This window comes from Nicotiana tomentosiformis, chromosome 3, assembly GCF_000390325.3.
Source record: "Nicotiana tomentosiformis chromosome 3, ASM39032v3, whole genome shotgun sequence".
In the NCBI taxonomy this organism is placed as follows: Eukaryota; Viridiplantae; Streptophyta; class Magnoliopsida; order Solanales; family Solanaceae; genus Nicotiana; species Nicotiana tomentosiformis.
The window spans coordinates 130,617,002-130,634,252 of record NC_090814.1 but is presented as its reverse complement, the minus strand read 5'-3'; the positions used below and the strand labels follow the sequence as shown (position 1 = coordinate 130,634,252).

Here is a 17,251-nt window from a genome sequence, read left to right as displayed (position 1 = left end):
AGTCGAGCCAGGGATCGATCGAGGAAACAGAGCCATAGACGATGCTAATGAAGCACAAGTAAAATACAAGAGGTTGCGCAAGAGAATCCTTGAGTCTGCAGCCAGACATTTGGAATAACATAAGATAGACATGGAATCAATCAATGAATGGAGGGAAGTTTCTACAAAATCAACAGAGAGGTTGGAGTACTTAGAGCAGGGTCTGATGGAACTTGAAGGGAAGATGAGGAAAGGGATCGTGCATTGTCAGAATGCAAAGGGCAACGAAGGAGGATACCTAGAAAGGGAGTATCTGCTGCTGGACATGCGCGACCTGGGGAATCTGATCGATGAGGCCAAGAAGGCCAAGCTTGGAGAGGATCCCTTCGGGACAAAATAGAATAGAATTGTTGTTTATTTGCTTTTCTAGAGTCATTTTAGAAATTGATTGTAATAAGGCAAATGCCACTAGAAACTCTTTTAATTATTGTCAGTTTGAAGGTTTGATCTATTTATTACATTAATGAAATGAGGCAGTTATCGGCATCAAGTTTCTCCAAATCTATATGTCACTAGGCCTACCTCAGGCACAATGAGGTCCCCAAAATTAGGACGTGAATTTATAATTCCGCAATACATGTTTAAATACTACAAATATCCTTCAAAAATCCCCTACTAACTTGTTTACCTTTTTGCTTTTCTTTGTTTTGATTATTCCCATCCCCTAAGGTTGGTTCTTGCATACTGGCATCATCAGCATATCATATCAGATCCAGAGGCCCTCCACCTCCTCCTCCAAGTAATCCTTAAAGTAAGGGAAAGGCTAAGATGGATGACATGAGTGGTATCAGGAAAGATAACGCTGCGTATGCGGAAAATGTTGAAACTTCAGATGGTCGAAGTACTCCGGCACAGAATGATTTGGTTCTATGGTTGGAACATAAAATACTGGAATTGCAAGGGGAACTTGAGCAGGTCCACAACTTGGAAAACCTCTCCCTCACCTTAAACGTCTCGGATATTAACCAACAGAACACCCAAAACCCAGCACCTCCTCAAAACACACCAAACCAACATCCACAAAATCCTCCTACACCTCATCAATACGCCATACCTCCTCAAAATCCTAAGCCTCCACCAGTGCCAACTCCTCCTCAACACCAACATCTTCCGACTCAGTATCCATAAACTACTACCTACCATACTCCTCAAAATACACCCCAACCTACCCCCGATCCGCAGAACTCAACCAATGATCATCACTACACCCAAATCCCTGGTATCCACCAAAGTAACCCCATATACGTAGAAACTCTACCTCACCCCACTCAACAAACCCCATACACACCAGAATCTGCCGAGAAGGACCTGCTCATTAAGAATATGGAAAAGGAACTTAAGAAGCTCACAAGCTGAGTCTAGGGTGTCGAAGGGGGTAAAGGCATTGAGGGTTTGAACTATGAAGATCTGTGTATTCAGCCAGACATAGAACGGTCATAGGGTTACAAACCTCCCAAGTTTGAGATGTTTGACGGAACAGGTGACTCAAAGGTGCATCTAAGGACATATTGTGACAAGCTCGTAGGAGTTGGAAAAGATAAAAGGATTCATATGAAACTGTTCATGAGAAGCCTCTCTGGAGACGCCCTATCGGGGTACATCAGCCAAAATCCAAAGAAGTGGATATGTTGGGTAAGCATGGAATCGAATTTCATGGATCGGTTCAGGTTTAATACGGAGAATGCACCAGATGTCTTATATATCAAGAATCTCAAGAAGAAGCCAACAGAGACTTTTCACGAGTATGCTACTCGATGGAGATCGAAAGCTACGAAAGTAAGGCCGGAACTGGAAGAAGAGCAGATGAACAAGTTCTTCGTCCGGGCCCTGGATCTACAATACTACGAAAATTTAATGGTAATCGAGAATCAAAAATTCTCTGACATCATCAAATAGGGGAAAAGGATTGAAAAGGGGATCAAGAGCGGAATGGTAACTAATTTTGAGGCATTACAGGCTACGAATAAAGCTTTGCAGTCAGGGGGTATATCCAAGAATAAAGAAGAAGGGGCCATGATGGTAGCCCAAGGTATGAAGTCTCCTCTCACATACCAAACACCTCCACCCATATATCAGCCTTCACCTCCCAGATACCAACAACCTGCCACCACTTACCGTACCTTTAACACCCAACCCGCATACTACCACTCACCACCAGCCCGCCAAAACTACCAAAAACCTAGACCAAATTTCGACTGCAGACCACCCAGACAATACACCCCAATTGCTGAACCTGTAGACCAATTGTACGAGAGACTGAAGGTTGCCGGTTGTGTCACTCCCATTCCCGTTGTCGCCATGGAAAATTCATCTCAATGGGTCAATCCAAATAAGACATGTGCCTATCACTCAGGCATGAAAGGTCAAACTAATGATGAGTGTCATACTTTGAAGGATAAGATTCAGACATTAATTGACACCAAAGTCATACAGGCAAAGGAGGCTGCACCCAATGTCCGTAACAATCCTCTTCCGGATCATAGGGGCGGAGGGGTTAACATGATAGAGACCTATGAAGAATGGGACTCAGAGGGGTCAATTGGACTCGTTTGAGATGTAGATAATCCTGAAACATCTCCATTCACTCACACCTATCACGGTACAAACTCAGGCACCAATTGAAGTTGAGGTAGATGCACCAACTCCGTTTGAGGTTGATGTAATAACACCCTTCACCGTGAAGGTAGCACCCACATCGTCTTATAAGTCTAAAGCTATACCATGGGATTATGTTGCAGAAGCAAGAAGGAAAGGAAAGGGGAAAATGGAACAAAACTGGTGCAGCACATGGTATAACCAGAACTGGTAGGATTTACACGCCTGAGCATTTGGGGGGAACAAGTAAAGAAGCCGCTTCCAAGCAGCCCATCATTGAAACCGACCCGGATGATCTTTGGAGAAAGGTGCAAGCAAGGGAGTATTATGTGGTTGATCATTTGAACAAAACCCCTGCTCAGATATCCATTCTATCACTACAGCAAAATTCTGAGGCACACAGGAACGTGTTGATGAAAGTGTCGAATGAGGCTTGTGTACCCAACAACATTACCAGTGAAGAGAAGGCCAATATGGTAGGACAAGTGTTGGAAAGCCACAAGATCACTTTTCATGAAGACGAGCTAGCACCAGAAGGACTAAGTCACAACAAGGCACTGCATATCACAGTGCAATTTGAGGATAAGTTCATTGCCAGAGTCCTGATAGATGGGGGTTCGAGTCTTAACATATGTCCACTAACTACTCTGAAAAGATTGGGTAAAGGCCTACACGAGATATGAGCAGGAAGTATGAATATGAAAGCATTTGATGGGTCTCAAAGGGCCACAATTGGGGAAACCAACCTCAGCCTACAGATGGGCCCAACCTGGTTTGATGTTGAGTTTCAAGTGTTGGACATATCTGCTACCTACAACCTATTGTTGGGACGACCTTCGATACACGCTGCTGGGGCTGTAGCTTTTACTCTACATCAGGTCGTGAAGTTTGAATGAAACCATCAGGAAGTGATCATCCATGGGGACGAAAGTAATCCCATTTACACTAGTCAAACTGTTTCGGTCATCGAGAATAGAAGGAAGTTGGGTGGAGAAACATACCATCGCATCGAGCGCGTCAACGCAATTGAAATGGACAAATGGTGAAGCAGTAAGATAGAAGGCATATTGGCATGGACAGGGTATGATCCTGGCAAAGGTCTCTGCTAGAATCTCCAGGGGATCACCAAACTAATACAGCTAAAGCATCACGGCACAACTTTTGGGCTTGGGTATGAATACACCTGGCACGTGTATCAGAATTGGTCGCCACCATGGCGTGGTCCTTATTATCCTCTAGAGCAACTAGTACCACATTTGAGCCAATCATTTCACCAAGCTGACATGATATGGGAGTCCGAAGAAGATAAAGTTCTAACCGGTATAAGGAATCTGTTTCTGGATGATGGAGACATGGATTGCAGTGCGATAGTTGAGGAGGAAGAGGAGAAAGGCCTCATTATTCAGACCTTGGAGAAGGGAGCTGTTCTCAAGAATTGGACTGTTGCACCATCAAGGGCATATCGAGTTCCTGGGTAGCCTAAAAATTAACATCATTTATTTTTAAAAGAATTTTTATGAGCATTTAAGACGTTTCCAGCATTTTGTTTTAAGCATGTTTTGTTTTGAAATAATTACTCGGCTCATCAAGCCGCGCCTGTTTGACGTTTTCAAGATTTATCTAAATGTATTTATGTTTTTAGTATTTATTATTATTCTTTACATTTTTTTCTATAACATTATTATTACCTACCCCGATGAACTTACGACTGTGACATGTAATGAGACAACGCAGCATAAGGATAATGACTCAGAGGATCTGGAAGAGGATATAATACCCGAGGAAATTTTCAGAGAATTGGAAAACTTTGAAAACAAGCCTAAGTCAAATTTAGATGAGACTGAAATAGTTAATCTAGGAGACTCCAAAACAGACAAGGAAACACGCGTAAGCATTCACCTGTCACCATCAGAGAAAGAAGAATATACTCATTTTCTAAAGAAATATAAGGATATCTTTGTATGGTCCTATGATGATATGACCGGTTTGGGCAGGTTCATAGTGGCTCATAAACTACCTACCAACCCAATGTGTCCGCTAGTAACGCAGAAGCTCAGAAAGTTCAAGCCAAATATGAGTTTAAAAATCAAAGAAGAAGTCACCAAACAGATCAAAGCTAAGGTTGTCGGAGTGGTGGAATATCCAAGTTATTGGCTAACATTGTGCCAGTTCCGAAGAAGGATGGGAAAGTCAGAGTATGCATCGATTATCGGGACCTAAACAGAGCAAGTCCCAAAGATGATTTTTCGCTACCTAACATACACATACTGATCGACAATTGTTCCAAGCATGAGCTCCAATCCTTTGTGGATTGCTTTGTGGGATATCATAAGATCTGGATGGATGAAGATGATGTTGAAAAGACGGCTTTTATTACATCATAGGGGGGTGTACTGCTATAAAATAATGTCGTTCGGTCTGAAGAATGCTGGGGCTACTTATATGAGGGCCATGACAACTATTTTCCACGACATGATACACAAAAAGATAGAGGTATATGTGGATGACATCATCATCAAATCCAAGAAGAGTACAGATCACATAGCAGACTTGAGGAAATTTTTTGATCGACTTCGGAGGTATAATTTGAAATTGAATCCCGCAAAATGTGCCTTCTGGGTCCCCGCATGAAAGTTATTAGGGTTCATCGTCAGCCGCCAGGAATTGAGCTAGACCTATCAAAGGTCAAGACTATCCAGGATTTGCCACCTCCAAAGAATAAGAAAGACGTGATGAGTTTCTCGGGGCGTCTTAATTACATCAGCCGCTTTATAGCACAATCAACCGTGATCTGTGACCCGATTTTCAAAATGTTAAAGAAGGATGTCGCAACCAATTGGACTGAATACTGCCAGAAAGCTTTTGACAGAATCAAAGAATATTTGTCCACACCGCCAGTCTTGGTCCCGCCAGAACCTGGTAGACCACTGCTACTCTGTTCTCTGTATTAGATGGGGCTTTTGGTTGTGTCTTGGGACAACATGACAAGACAGGAAGAAAAGAACATGTCATATACTATTTGAGTAAGAAGTTCACACCCTACGAAGCACGGCATTCTTTGCTGGAACGCACCTGTTGTGCTTTGACCTGGATAGCCCAAAAACCGAGGCACTACTTCTGTGCCTATTCCACATATCTCATATCAAGGATGGACCCTCTGAAGTACATCTTCCAGAAACCCGTGCCTACAGTGAAGATGGCAAAATGGCACATATTGTTGAGTGAATTCGACATTGTCTATGTGACTCGAAAGCGGTTAAGGGACAAGCATTAGTGGATCATCTTGTGGAAAATCCTGTAGGAGGAGAATACAAACCACTAAAAACGTATTTGTCTGATGAAGAAGTATCATTCATTCTAGTGGCCATAATCTACTTCATGAAATGGTTTGAAGCTGCATCTTACAAAGCTGTAACCAAGAAAGTCGTCGCAAAGTTTGTCAGGGACCGTATTGATTGTCGATTCGGGTTTTCGGAATCCAGCATCACTGACACTGCCACCAATCTTAACAGTGATCTAATAAAATCCATGTGTGAAACCTTCAAGATCAAGCACAAAAACTCCACAGCATACCGACCTCAAATGGATGGAACTGTGAAGGCCGCAAACAAGAATATCAAGAAAATACTGAGGAAGATGGTAGACAACCACAAGCAATGGCACGAGAGGTTACCATTTGCCTTACTGGGGTACCGGACCACAGTTCGCACGTCAACCGGGGCAACTCCTTACCTATTGGTCTACGGTACTGAAGCCGTCATCCCCGTCGAGGTAGAAATTCCTTCTTTGAGAATTATACAAGAGGCTGAACTCAGAGATTCAGAGTGGGTAAGAAGTCTCTATGAACAATTAGCTCTCATTGATGGGAAAAGAATGAATGCCATGGTCAACTTTATCAGAACAGAATGTCCAGAGCTTTCAACAAAAGGGTCAAACCTAGACAGTTCGCACCTGGAAAGCTAGTGTTGAAACGAATCTTTCCACATCAGGATGAAGCCAAAGGAAAATTCTCACCCAATTGGCAAGGACCCTATATGGTTCACATGGTACTAACAGGAGGAGCACTCATACTCTAAGAGATGGATGGAGAAATTTGGCCAAAACCTATCAATTCAGATGCAGTCAAAAGATACTATGTCTAAATGTTTTGCATTTCTTCATATGATGTAATTGAACTACGCTTGACCTAATTCCCGTTTAAGAGGGGATACGTAGGCAGCAATAAAATTCTCATTTTTTCCCACAATCAGAAAGGCAAGCTCAGTCAACGGCACCGTATGCAGAACAGCCAGAGATTTGTATAGGTAACTGGGGCAGAATTTTGAGGATCAAAATTCCATGGCAAGAAGGTCGCAATGTCTCTAACAATGTCACAGTTATTGGTTCATCTAATCAATTTTTAAATTGCACATTATTGTGTTTTGAATAACTATGCATGCATATTTTTCAAAAACTTTATTTTTAGCCAGATCTACCCATGGTAACTCGAACAGGATTCCAATGCGGAGCGGAGAAGACAAAGGCACGAACCAACCTCCCCCCGCAAAACTCATGATTTTTCTTTGAATGCAGGAACAAGAGATAGTCGCCAGTACATGCACACCTTAGAATCACTGTCTTCACAACAACAAGGCTACCGAACTCATCCACAACTAAGAAATACTCTGCTATCACCTATTATTTATTTGCTTCATGAGACTAAGCATTGTCTCAAATCATGCATGAAGCTAAGCCCTGCTTCCTCAACTGCATAAGGCTAAGCAGTGCCTTCCATTTGCATGAGACTAAGCATTGTCTCAAATCTTGCATGAGGCTAAGCCCTACCTCCTCAACTGCATAAGGCTAAGCATTGCCTTCTATTTGCATGAGACTAAGCACTGTCTCCATCCTGCATGAGGCTAAGCCCTGCCTCCTCAACTGCATAAGGCTAAGCATCGCCTTCCATTTGCATGAGACTAAGTATTGTCTCCATCTTGCATGAGGCTAAGCCCTGCGTCCTCAACTGCATAAGGCTAAGCATTGCCTTCCATTTGCATGAGACTAAGCATTGTCTCAAATCTTGCATGAGGCTAAGCCCTGCCTCCTCAATTGCATAAGGCTAAGCTCTGCCTTCCCATTGTATGAGACTAAGCATTGTCTCAAATCTTGCATGAGGCTAAGCCTTTCCTCCTCAATTGCATAAGGCCAAGCTCTGCCTTCCCATTGCATGAAACTAAGCATTGTCTCAAATCTTGCATGAGGCTAAGCCCTGCCTCCTCAATTGCATAAGGCTAAGCTCTGCCTTCCTATTACATGAGACTAAGCATTGTCTCAAATCTTGCATGAGGCTAAGCCCTACCTCCTCAATTGCAAAAGGCTAAGCTCTGCCTTCCCATTGCATGAGACTAAGCATTGTCTCAAATCTTGGATGAGGCTAAGCCCTGCCTCCTTAGCTGCATAAGGCTAAGCACTGCCTTCCATTGCATGAGGCTAAGCCCTGCCTCCTTAATTGTATAAAGCTAAGCACTTCCTTCCATTGCATGAGGCTAAGCTCTGCCTCCTTAGTTGCATGAGGCTAAGCACCGCCTTCCATTGCATGAGACTAAGCACTGTCTCCAATATTTGCATGAGGCTAAGCCCTTCCTCCTCAATTGCATAAGGCTAAGCACTGCTTTCCCTTTGCATGAGACTAAGCATTGTCTCCAATCCTGCATGAGACTAAGCATTGTCTCCAACCTTGCACAAGACTAAGCATTGTCTCTCCTTTCATAACCACAAATGCTGCACTATTCAAAACCCTTGCGTTATTCTCTTCTCTCGGGGCTAAGCTCTGCCCCCCGGTTCTTACGCGAGACTAAGCTCTGTCTTATTTAATGTCAAGCATCATGTCTTTGTATATCATGGGCTGAAACATCACCATTTTATCCAAAGGCATCATAGTCCGAAGGCATCATCCTCATAGCCGAAAGACACCATGCCATGGCCTGAGGATCTCTCAATATTGCATATCATTATTCAAAGGCATCATAGTTCGGAGGCACCATCTTCATAGCCCGAGAACATCATTTCATAGCCTGCGAATACTTTGCCGCAAAATTCATGGGCTGGGATATCATGGTCTAAGGACGTCATCCTCACCGTCCAAAGACGATCTCCATGGTCCAAAGGGAATTTGCATCATGTTTAAATTCTTGCAATAATCAATATATATATTATGCATACATCGTGTTTTGAGTTTGCAGGTAAACCCAGGAAATAAGTGTTCTCCTAATTGGAGCAATCTTCGCTCCGGTTTCCATTCAACGTTCATATCCTTCAATTATTTTAAACGTAACCGATCACCGTCCAGAATATCTTGTTCGTTCTTATAATAACTCCATTGGTTTATTCCACCATTGGATCCGGAACTACACATGTCCTGATTCCTGTAAAACCAGGGATATGTAGGCAGCTCAGAGACCAGAGTCCGGCCTATATTTTTTTCAAATCACCCCATTCGGTCAAAATCGGTCATCATTTCTTTACCCCGACAACTCTTTCATCCTTCCCGGGTAAAGAGGGGCAGCTGTTGATTTACAAGCATACACAAGTATTTTTCATAATCTTCCATGATTTTTAAAGACTTTAAATCAATTTATTTATGCATTTTATTATATAAATATCCAATAATTACCCTCCTAATTATTTTTATGATGATTTAATCATCTAAACTTATCATTTACACCAATATGAGATTTTAAATATTTTCAGTGCATTTCATATAATTACATTTGCATTTTTCAGGGCTAAATTGCACATTTTGCAATAATAGCCCATATGTACATATAATTATATTATTTATACAAAAAATAACTTTTTATAATTTTATAATGTTAAATTATTATTTTTAATCATTTGCATGCCCAAATGATATTTTTTTTATTTATCTATTATTTTTATAAATTATTTATTTGTTAAAATTGGGTATTTATAATCTGACCCTAATTTCATAACTAATTTCGGACCTAACTACCCAAACATAGCCCGATTACCCCAAGCCCAAACCCATTAGCCTAGTATCCATACCCATTTAATTAACCCGACCCAACCCCTGCTCAAATCCCAACCGTTGATCAAAAGTGATCAACGGCTCATAAAAGATCCCTCATTTTCCTTATATCACTCATCTCCCAAACCCTAACCCCATTCCTCCAAACCCGCCGCCTTTCTACTCTCTCCGCTCTGAAGAACCCTAGCCCGCCGCCTCACAAACACTCCTCTCCTAATCCCACTTCTAATGGGATTTTCTTCATATTCACTTACCATTTCAATATATTTCCATTATTGGGTTATTCTCTACGGTATTACCTAGTACTTGCCTAGACATGGCAAGTACTCTTACTTTGATTCTATCCTATTTAACTTTCGTCTCTTGAATTTGGACGATATTGAGTCCAAACACATTTTTTTGCACCATGTGAGTCCGATTTGTTCGTATCTTGTTGATTCATACTTAATCCTAAGGTTGGGGTTTACAGATTCTCTTTGATTCGAACCAAAATTGGTTCAAGCTTTAATTTTAAGTACTATCTCATCTATGTTCGCCTTATTATGTATGAATCTGTCTATTTCTGCCAATTATTTTTACTTGCCCTAAATTAGGGTTTCAGATCTTTTTTATTTCAAACAAATCTGGTTCGATTCTGTATTTTGTGAATAATATTCATGTCTATGTTCATTTTATACAATATGTGACTCTTTGCCTTTATTTTCTACCGATTTTGTGGAGTTTACCTAAAAACTAGGGTTTCATAATTTTTCTTCTTTACTGATTGTTTGAATTAATTATATTTCCATATTTATGTGTTTAGTTCCTACACTATTTAAACCCCTCCCCACTCCCCTTTGGAAGTTCGAAAGAAAATCATTAAAAAAGCTATAAAACGAAATTTGTATACTCCTTACTCTTGAATAATCTTGTTCTGTACTCTGGTTCCCGGCCGGCTGAAAGCCAAGGCCAGAAATTCTGAGTTCTTACTATTTCGGTGATATTCACAATACTGTGGGATTCCTTTCTATCTTGTTTCATTTTAACTGGTGAGTTACCAAGCCTTTGCCATTTCATTCTGATTTATCTGTCATTTCGTTTAATGTGTTACTTCAATTAGACTCTGCTAATCAAAATGCCATTACGCCCATAGTTTGAGACATGTTTAGACCTACTTTGAGTTGATTAATTTGATTCTGCCTAACCTATATGTGACTGATAGCCACCTCTTGAAGTTTAAGTTTGTTATTATCCTGCTCTTTGAACATGCTCTCATATCTACTTCTATGGATTAGTTAACTAGGTATGGATGTATTCATTAATAGGATAACAAGTCTGTTTCTGAATTCACTATAACGTGGCATGTTTGATCCTATTTTCATCATATCTTGACATCTCTATTAACTGCCCTAATTAGTTTTCAGGATGTTATGGTCTATTGCCAATTAATATGATTTCTTCTTATGACACTAGTTTCTACACTTAGCCTAATCTGAATTCTCTTTTACCACTATAAATTTGTCTTATAACTTGCCTTGTTAGCATGTGATTGAACATATTTCCTGAAACTTGATTAAGTCTGCCTTAAGTTAAAGCATGTCTGTTATTTATTTTTATATGCTCAATTGATTCTGTCCTTCAGTGGAATCCATTGACTTCATTCTATTCCTCTACTATCTAGTCCTTTTGAATCTTATCCTTAGCCGGCTGAAAGACAAGGCTACTTAGATTCTGTCCTTTGACCTCCCTAGTGTGAGCACTGCTCAGGGTTCATTTGACACACTAGGACTTGGTCCCTAGTCTTTCCTCAGAATTATTTCTGATCAACCTCCCTAGTGTGAGCACTGCCCTGGGTTCTTGAAGCCCTTTGGAACTCTGACACACTAGGGTCTTGGGTTCTGTATGCTCAGCCTTGACATATGCTCACTAGGTGAATCACTCAACAATTAGTTGTTTTGTATCTATGAATATGAAATTTTGGAGCTGTTGTGAATTGTGAGAATGAAGGCCCGGCCTGTCCAGGTGTATTTGGGCCTGCTGTAGGCTCCCTATAGCTATATCTATTCTGTAATTTACTATATTCATTTTCGGTCTGTAATAATTTTGTAATAACAATTCTAGGGTATTTGCAAAAATGGGAAAGGGTTTTTATTTTATACTTACTATAAAGTGGGGGTAGAAATCCTGCCTATAGGATTAATGTTGTGATGTTGGATGTTATATGTTAGAAATCATACTTCTATGTGTCTTATTGTGTTCAGTCATTATGTGTTAGCAACTATGTCCATAGGCTCAATGTTTGGCTCAATTATGTTCCGTTACAAACCATGCCTATAGAAATGGTATGGTCCGATGTGTGTGTGAATTCCTGCTTGCATACTGTTTCATTCAGATTATAGAAATCATGTCTATAGGATTCAAAAACTGTTCAAATTGTAGAAATCATGTCTATAGGATTCAAAAACTGTTCAGATTGTAGAAATCATGTCTATAGGATTCAAAACTGTTCAGATTATAGAAATCATGCCTATAGGATTCAAACTGGATCAAGTTATAGAATGCATGCCTGAATCAGTTTAATTGTTATTTATGCCTGTTTATTGTGTTGATATCCTCACTAGAAAATATGCATGTAGGATTAAAACGAATAATTTAAGTCTGTTTCTGTGACTGGCTACTATTTACTATCACACAAAATACCTAGATACCATGCTGGTAGGCTTAATCGTATTATGCTAAAAATCAGTAGGCAAATTTATGTAGGTCTTAGTAATCGTATTAAGAAACTAGCTTTGCGTATAACTATCTGCTCATTCGTTCAGTATCACATAGACATTCTGCCTATAGGATTCTGCGATTTTGCAGTTAATAAAACTTGTTAGTGCTAATCCGTTTGGCGTGCATTTGATGTCTAAATGCGGAGGGTAACTTGAGCCCATACTTGTTTCTATTTGAAAGTCCTAACTATTTTTGTATGTTGCCTAATTTTCTCTTTTTGAGTAACCTAAGTTAAGGTCTAGAACTACCCTGAAATAGAGGTCCAAATGCCTCCTGGACCATAAGCATGGGACGTGTAGTGCACGCATAGGGTACGACTTATAATCAAATAGAGCGCTTTAGGTAAACAATTTAAAGATAGTAATCGGGTAGCAGGAGATGATAGTTTGTGCCCGCTGAATAATATGAGTAACACCCCGTCTTGAGGGAGTTACGAAGTATTATTTATGTTGCACGGGGTGGTCCTTTAGGCTAAAAAACTTAGGACCCCCCCCCCATTCCTGTTAAAATAGTTCTTTCTTTGTCCAAATTGTTTCTTTTCTCTTAGACTAATTCACATGATTTGAGTTCGACCGGGAACCACAGTTGTGGACCTCGAGGAGTGCCTAACACCTTCTCCTCGAGGTAATTTGAGCCCTTACCCGATCTTTGGTGACGCAAACTAGTAAACCTGAGTCATTTACAAATAGGTGCCCTAACGCACCTTAATCCGTTAGGTGGCGACTCTCTCTTTTAATAACTCATCCTTTTAAAAGAGTTGTCACGACGTCGAAGCCCGATTTCGCGAGAAAGAGGGGCGCGACAAAGGGTACGCTCAAAATGAGGGAATTGATTACAATGAGGTATTTTCTCTAGTCGTGAAACACTCCTCCATTAGAGTTTTGTTGGCTTTGGTAGCACAGTTAAATTTGGAACTAGTTCAGTTAGATGTAAAAACTGCATTTTTACATGGAGACTTGGATGAGGAAATCTATATGACTCAGCCAGAAGGATTCAAAGTTGTTGAAAAGGAAAATATGGTGTGCAAAATTGAATAATCGTTGTATGGATTGAAACAATCTTCTAGACAATGGTACAAATGATTTGACAAGTTTATGTTGCGGAAGATGTACAAAAGATGCAAATACGATCATTGTGTGTATTTGCGCAAGCTTGAAGACTGATCTTTCATATATCTTATCCTATACGTTGATGATATGTTGATAGCTTCCAAAAGTCAAGAGGAAATTGAGAAGTTGAAGATTCAACTAAGAAAGGAGTTTGAGATGAAGGATTTGGGTGAGGCAAAGAAAATTCTTGGCATGGAGGTAAAAATAGATAGACATTCAAAGAAACTCTATCTATCTTATAAAGAATACTTGAAGAGAGTAATAGATCAATTTGGCATGAATGAGAACACGAAGTCGGTTAGCACTCCTTTTGCTCCTCACTTTAAGCTTAGTGCTGCTATGTCGCCGAAGAATGAAATTGAACGAGAGTATATGTCAAGAATGCCATATGCGAATGCCGTTGGTAGCTTGATGTATGCAATGGTTTGCACAAGACCTGATATTTCACATGCTATCGGAGTTGTAAGCAGGTATATACATGATCCAGGAAAGGAGCATTGGCAAGCTGTGAAATAGATTCTACGGTATCTTTGTAATACTATAGATGTTGGATTGATTTTTTAGCAGGAAGATAGTCAGTATCTGGTTGGATATTGTTACTCAGATTATGCGGGTGATTTGGACAAGCGTAGATCAACTACTGGTTATGTTTTCACTTTTGCAAATGCACCAGTTAGTTGGAAGTCTACTTTGTAGTCAACGGTTGCTTTGTCTACTACTGTGGCAGAGTACATGGCAATTACGGAGGCTGTAAAGGAGGCAATTTGGCTTCAAGGGTTGCTTAGAGAGCTTGGTATTGGTCAAGAAAGCATCACACTATTTTGTGACAGTCAGAGTACTATCCAATTAGCAAAGAACCAAGTTTATCATGCAAGGACGAAGCACATTGATGTTCGATATCACTTTGTACGAGATATTATAGAAGAATGTGGAGTCATGGTGCAGAAAATTAGGACTACAGACAACCCTGCCGATATGCTAACAAAAGTAGTGACTGCGATCAAGTTTTAACATTGTTTGAACTTGATCAACATTGTTGAACCTTGAAGATTGAAGTTGAAGACAACCAAAATTTATGAGTGAGAGAAAATTGAAAAAGTCGAATCTTGCCAAGGTGGAGATTTGTTGAATTTGACATGATTAATATGAACTAGTGTGAACATTTGAAGCCTCTTTTTGGGAAGCAATTGGTAGATGCATTTTTCATGCATTTACATTGCATGATCACACTTAATATGATGTCATGCATGACATTATTAAGGCCATTTCCCTTCTATAAGTAGCAAGGGATTTGTTCATTTATAAATATCTCTCACTTGCCTTCTTATCTCCTAAGGCATTAGAATCTTCTTTCTCTCTTGTAGTATTTCACTTGTATTTTTTGGAGTGAAATAAAGTTTGAGTTGATTGTGTCCGAGGACTGGGCAAAAATCAAATTTTGCCGAACCTCTTTAATTTCTGATGTTCTTTTTATTATTGTCTCATTTACTATTTATTAGCTACCTTTAGATATAGTAGTTATGATTTAATCACTCTCTATATATTCGACTTCCACAACATGGGTAATGGTTTGTTGATTCTGAACTATCATATGTAGCATTACAACTGCAAAGGCAAAAATTCTTAAACAGAAAGTACAGACAAAAAGGATCATAAACAAGCTTAACTTAAGCAGAGAACAATATGTCTAAGAAAAGCTCAGTTCTCATAAACTGCCTAGGTAGATTATGACACAAGTTGGTACTCCTGTAGTCCTGTTACTAAGATATCCCAACATGCTCCACAGTTTAGGTATTGAAAAGTTGTTCTAGGGTTTCAAAAAGAACAAGGTTAAAGGCTGGATTATGGGCCATCGCAATGTGAAACACTATTTTCTCTCTGGATCCATAATTACACTTGATATATGAACTCTTCGAAACTTTTCTCAATGGGAAACTTATATGACGAGACATTTACACCATAACAAAAGAGATTCTCATTCCCATTTTACCTGATGTCCTGGCAGGGATAAGAAAAGAGATTAGTTGAGCAGCTTATAAACAGAAACTGTTATTTGGTTATTTGCTGTTATTCCAGCACTTTAGAATACTAAATAGTTTATGAATGGAATTTATTACATAAGACCATTAAATCACCACCACCCGAAGCTCGCATCTAGTTCAAAAAGTAACACATCATTCAGATTCCAACCTTTGCATCTATGCTAAATACCTACTACTATATGTTATGCCTCTATATCAAAGAGTAAGATTCATACCCAACAATATGAATGCCTCACTTCTTTTTTAAGGGTATATGACATTTCATTGATGTCAAAACAGCACCAACTCCTGGGGCATTTACAACATCAACAATAGTACAAGGTTAAAGAAAAGGAGATCAGAGAGCAAAAAACAGAAGATTAGAGCCTCAGCACAATATGGATGCCTCACTTATTGAATACTCCTAAGAAGTAAAGACCTCCTATTACTATATAATTTGAGCCATTCTAGTTCTAGTAAGAAGGTGCATGGATCTGAACCAAATCAGACAATTCTGAAAATCTCACCTTAGTTTAGGTTCACACAGATGTTGTGGTTGATTGTCAGGCTTCTTATGTCCGATCTGGGGGAAATGAGAGCTTCTACAATCCATATTGTTGTCTAAATAAGAAATATGGGTCAGTCAAAACTATACGAGTTCACCAGCAGGGGCAGACCTACATTGGTTCAAGTGGGGTCAATTGAACCCGCTTCGGGTGGTGCTGAGATGGTTCAAGCGGGTACATAATATGTAGATGGTCGCGAGATCTAAACCGGGTCTCGCATTGTTCTTGTCTTTTTATTTTTCCATGACATTTTTGGCCTTTATGTTTCTTTGTTTTCGCATGTGCTAAACAAAGGAAAGCCACATAAAGTCATAAACACCATTGGATCCCCTCTAGTATTATCTTCAATAGAGTGTTTGATATGTTCCATGAGGACCGTATACGGTCGAAATCGGGCATGTCAGAATTTATAGGCACGAGAAGCTGCTTCGAGAGTAAGCTCATAATAGACCAGGCTCAAGCTCAATGGTAGAGTATGGAGCATGAAGATCGAAGTGCTCGCTGAAGATCGAGACCGAGCATGACCGACTTCGAGTACGGCGTAATAAAGGAATGGCGCGATATTAGCAACCGACCGAAGATCTCGGCGGAAATCCTGGAATAGATCAAATCAAGCGGTTATTAACGTCAATCATGGGAATTGCTTTTCGTTATTAGAATTGTACCTTATTTAGGATTCCTCCACTATATAAAAAGAGACCCTATTCATTAGTAAGGGGCGTTGATTCACTGATAAAGATATACGATGCTCTCTATTTCACTTACTATCTACTACTGTCCATCATTGTTTATTTTTCTGTTCTTTACTGTTCTCCTTATCCAACCTCGAGACCATCTCGAATCGAGGTCGAAAGCTCTACTAGAATACTGGTTTGATTTATTTTATTATTCAGATTATCTATTCAATTCTTTGTTTATCAATTGGTATTAGATTAAATCATGTATCCTTAAAACCACTAAATAAGTTTAATTGTTACACGAATTTTAGGGTAAACAGTTTGGCGCCCACCGTAGGGCTAAGGATAATAGTGATTGTTCAGTACTGATTTTGGTAAAACACACTATTTTACGATTGTTCTTGTTGAGTGCCTTTGCTTTCAGGTTAAAACATGTCAAACTAGCAAAACGCATCCACAC

General features: G+C 39.8%; 1 pseudogene; it reads left to right on the top strand.

Moving 5' to 3' along the window:
• The first annotated feature begins 5,240 nt into the window (after window positions 1-5,240).
• On the top strand, window positions 5,241-6,776 carry LOC138908497 (uncharacterized; annotated as a pseudogene).
• Window positions 6,777-17,251: the final 10,475 nt, after the last annotated feature.